Source organism: Magallana gigas, chromosome 10, assembly GCF_963853765.1.
Source record: "Magallana gigas chromosome 10, xbMagGiga1.1, whole genome shotgun sequence".
Classification (NCBI taxonomy): domain Eukaryota; kingdom Metazoa; phylum Mollusca; class Bivalvia; order Ostreida; family Ostreidae; genus Magallana; species Magallana gigas.
Genome location: NC_088862.1, coordinates 30,808,675 through 30,813,640, shown reverse-complemented (window position 1 = coordinate 30,813,640; position 4,966 = coordinate 30,808,675). Strand labels below are relative to the sequence as shown.

General features: G+C 29.1%; 1 long non-coding RNA gene across 1 annotated transcript; it reads right to left on the bottom strand.

Moving 5' to 3' along the window:
• Positions 1-527: 527 nt before the first annotated feature.
• Positions 528-2,305, bottom strand: LOC117692969 (uncharacterized). The gene is made up of 3 exons (XR_004604231.2): positions 1,847-2,305; positions 1,399-1,495; positions 528-635 (listed from the first exon to the last, which is right to left on the bottom strand). It is a non-coding gene; the product is annotated as an uncharacterized lncRNA (long non-coding RNA).
• Between the last annotated feature and the right edge of the window lie 2,661 nt (positions 2,306-4,966).

The following is a 4,966-nucleotide window of genomic DNA, read 5'->3' as shown; positions in this document are numbered from 1 at the left end:
CATAACATTTTTAAAAGTGAACATGCATAAATAGGCATAGTAATGCAAAGTAATGCCATGTAATGCCAGCATTACACTAGATTTTGGAAAGTAATTAATTACATTACCATTACTTGTAATGCTAATTTTGTGGCATTACACATTACTAGCATTACTTTGAAAACATGTAATGCATTGCAATGCATTACCATTACATTTAGCATTACCCCAAGCCTGGTTCACACAGAGAGAGAAGATAATGTACAAAATAGTATCATCTACTATATTTCAAATCCAATGATTGGTACCTGTACATGTAACAAAGAATGATACATATCTCCCTAAAGTATTAACAAACATGAATGAAACACATGTACAAATTAGTATCGTCCATTATACTTCACATATAATGACTGAAGCAAGCACACATAACATATATAGTATTCATATTAAAGTAATGGTTTCAAGAAATCATATTATAGTCAACAACATTGTGATTGTACATGTACACATGTTGTATACACATCAAAGAATTCTTCACAACAGGCTACGTAATATTCCTTCATGGCCATTTACTTTGCATTTTCATCTGAATTGAGTCCAATTTTCATGAAGCAGATCTTCACAAGCTGGCACATACAATGAAGATTCATGATCTGAAAAAAAAAAATCAACAATACAAAACACATTTCTTAAACATATGCCATGAAATGCATTCATAAGCAATATTTCTAAGGTTTCACTATTTTGATTCAATTTAATTGATTAAATTGTCTTATATTTCTTCTTATATATTTTAATTACGACACTATTCTTCTCAAGGTCACTGACTCAATCACTACATCTGTTTACAAGCTCAATACCTTACCCCTGTGCTATGATGATGTTCAATCATAATGATTGATACAATTTAATAAAGCATTTTTTAAAAATCCAAATGAGGTACCTTGCAATTTTTTATTCATATAGGTTTGAAAAATATGAATGTTTTAATTTATTTTCATAAATAATTTTTAATAAAGAATAAAATGTATAATTAATTTATTTGATATTAATATTATGCATTTATTGAAACAAACATATTTCCACTTTTTCAGAAATACAAAAACAATATTGTATAAAATAATTTTAAAGCATATATTCTTCTTTGAACAACGAAATCTTGTTTTATATTTGATACTTAAACGATCCATATGGTAATGTTTCAGTGTAATATTCCACCTTAATGCTAATACAATCACTATCTGCTTTTCAGTACTTTCAGTACTTTGATTATGTACTGTCAACAAAGTTGGGGGCTTTCCACATTCTAAAAATAGATTTCGGGGGGTTTGAAGATGAATTTGCTTTTCAGCAATACATTCGTGATTTAGCATTGTAAAATGTTAAAAGGATTAACAAAAACCAATCATTACTTACATTACTTCGAGCTACTAAGTACTACATGGCTTCTGTGCACAATTTCACTGTAGAGGCTACTATAGTTTCTATAGTGACATCAGGCGACAATCGTCGTCTGTAAAAACGAATGCGTTTGTTTACACCACTTTTTCCATAAATATAAAATAATAAAACACATTCTATTTTAATACATATGAACATTTTTAATAATATTTGTTCTAAATTAGTACATTTTAACTTTTTATAAGGATATGGTATGTAAGTATAGTCATTTCAAGCAGTCGGCAGCTGTGCTGCAGGAACGCTACACGTGTAAGCCGCGTCAATCTTGATACTTATTGTGTTGTTCACATTAAAATTCATACTTTAAAGGATTAAAACTAAATTAAATCATAATGAAAAGTAACATTGCTGATAATTTTGTGAAAATACACATATGTAACTACATAAAATAACGTGCACTTACCAAACTTCTGCAAGTTCAGCTTCTCCGTCACAATGTTTGTTTCCGGAAAAAATTACGCCGATCGATTCAGACTGATGTTTATAATTTTTCTCACGATTTTTTCTCCGAATTTTCGATATTTGAACATGAGCGACTAAGAATACCACGAAAAAAATTTAAACAAAGAAAGTACATATCTATTGCTTACTACAGACGAAATTTTGTTGTGGTATTCTTAGTCGCTCATATTTTTTAGAACGCAAGAAAGTTGAAAATAGTGGTTTTCTTGGTGTTTTTCAGAAATAGGCATGTATTCCATCCATTTAATTTTATTTCACCAACACTTGTGAAGAAATCAAACAGTTTCTATAGTTAGTGCTTGTTATCAACTTTATAAAAAATATGATATTTGTTAATGTACGTGCAGTTTATTTTATAGAAAAATTGGGGGCATTTCTACTATATATATCCTATCTAGTTCTTTAGACGCTGCCATTTTGTTCTGCACCAGACACAACAATGCGACATCAATATTAAAAGGGCAACTACTCTAATTCAAAAATAATTCCAAAGGGCCACTACTCTAAATATTTTAATGACTTACTGAACACGATTTCTGTGTTAAGTAATATGAAATATCGAGATGAGTAGGTGAGGCGTCGGCCAATGACGGCCATATTGCCTAATATTAATCCTCACAGAACCTACATAGAGATATATGAGGCAATCACGTGCCATGTTTAATCCAATGAAAATGTGACATTTCAGTCTGAGGGAAAACAAATATATATATATATATATATATATATATATATATATATATATATAACCGAATCTCGTCACATAGTGGCAAACCGTCTGAGGTGTCACATACAGGCAAAGGGTTGTTTTTATAGGGAAAAAGCATCTTTTAAGAAATAATTCATGATGACATCGGAAGTAAAGAAAAATTTAAGCAATGATCATATAATTTTTGGTAAGGAAGAAAATTAATTAAAAAATTATTTAACTTAAACAATTTTGTTTGCCACTATGTGATAAGAAGTTTTTACGGAATTTTTGCCATTAAGTTTAAGTGTCACATAATGGCAAACGAAGGGAGAAAACCACTCCGGCCTTATTCTTGACTGACCATTTTTTTTTCATTTACATATCGGAGGGGGGGGGGGGGTAGGATAAATCTATTTTAAGTAGGAATTTTCACTTGTTTAAAATAAACTGAAATAGTTTCTAAACGATAAGTATTTATTCATTCATTGAATTATTATTATTACCAGCAATTAATGTCAATACTAATTGAAATCTTTGTTTAGGTCAACTTATAATCATTGTGGGCCTTTTTAAACAATGTGTTGAATGACCACTGTGTACCTAATGTAACACTTTATTTAAATTTATACGATCCGCGAACGCTGAACTATAGTATAAATATCGACATTTGCATGATCGATTTGAATGTGTCTTGCGATGACCAGCATCGACAAATTTAATTAGGAGCACACAGAAAAATATAATTATGCTAATATGTCATGTATTCTATTTTTTTCCATTTAGTTTCTATAAAAATGCATCAGTTTATTCGACTCCAAGACTTCGCCGATAGATCTATTGTTTGCTAAATATACTTCAAAACAAAACACGTCATTTCCGACTTGAATGTGGGTCAGATCTAAAAGGCTGCGTCGGGAGCGGATCGAGTGTGCTTTAATGCATAGAAGATATCTAAGCACATTTATTAAGTGATATTTTTTAACAAACAGCTGAGTTAACTATTCTTATTAACTTCTATATAATTGGTTAATAAATTAATTTATTAATTAATTGATTGATTAACAAATTTTGATGAATAATTGTTTTAGGAATTATAATATTAAGTTATCATTTTTTTCTTCCATTTTTGCGAAAAGATTCGTGCCTTTTTTTTTATTTCTTTAATATTTTTCAAAGCAGAAAAAAGATTATATCTTATTCGTTTTTTACATCAATTTGAAAAGATACAAATGATTTTTGGAAATGCAGAAATGTTTTACATTCTTACAATATCTTGCAGCTTTCAAAGCAGCTGATATAATGCTGGAAAATAAATAATCTGTTTTTAAAGGAATGTGTTTAGATTTAACTTTTTTAATAATATTAAGGTCATTTATTTTTCAAAATAAATAAGTTTTGTTTTTACCCTCGCGATAAATTGTTATTGATAATATTGATAATATTCGAGTTTGTGATTATCTGAAACAAACAAAATTTTCTACACAAAAAGTTTACTGTGGGTTTTTTTCCTTTAATTATTCAAAGCCTGCATTTGTTATTGTGAAATTATAAAGTTAAACTGGCTAAATGTCTATAGTAGTGGACAGTAAAAGAAGATTTGCAGCTGATTAAATAAAATGCAATTCATTTTCGACGTTTGATTGTTTGTTACGTATGCAGTTAATAGATGCAGTTAAGATATTTTCACTTTTAGATTTTTTTTTTATGTTAAATGTAAACCATCAGGCGCATATTAGTCTTATTTCCCGAACGGATTCTCGCAAAAACAAAAACTTATATATTTTACCAGGTAATTATGAGATCCTCTTAAGGGACACATGTAGAATTTACCCGTGTTTACCTGGATATCAATATTCAGTAAAAATATTGTGAATTCAAATTAAAAATTCATGAAAGTTTCTATTTTAATAAAGGGTTTTAAGCAAAAAACAAATGGAGTTTTCAGCCAATTTTTTTTTTATTTGAAAAAAACATTGTTTTACACGTGTATACAATGTCATGTAGTAACTTTATTAAAAACATTTTTAAGTTCAAAATGCTCTGATCTAATTCATGGTTTTTATAGATATTTTATTATATATTTTAAAACTTCACCAGATATACTTCGTCCAATTTCGTATATATGCATGTATACATCTTTGAAACTGTATGGAATCATATGCTTCTCTTTTACGGATTACCCACTCTGGAATATCTGGAGGAAAAACAATCTGTAAAATTTACTTTAGATGGATAACATACGTAATTCGGTATATGCACAGAGAGAATGATACCACCTAGTCAGTCTTTCCCTTTAATTTTTTTTAAAAGCGGTGACATAATAATTGTCTGGAAATACCCAGATAGCCCATACACATACTTTTAATCAAT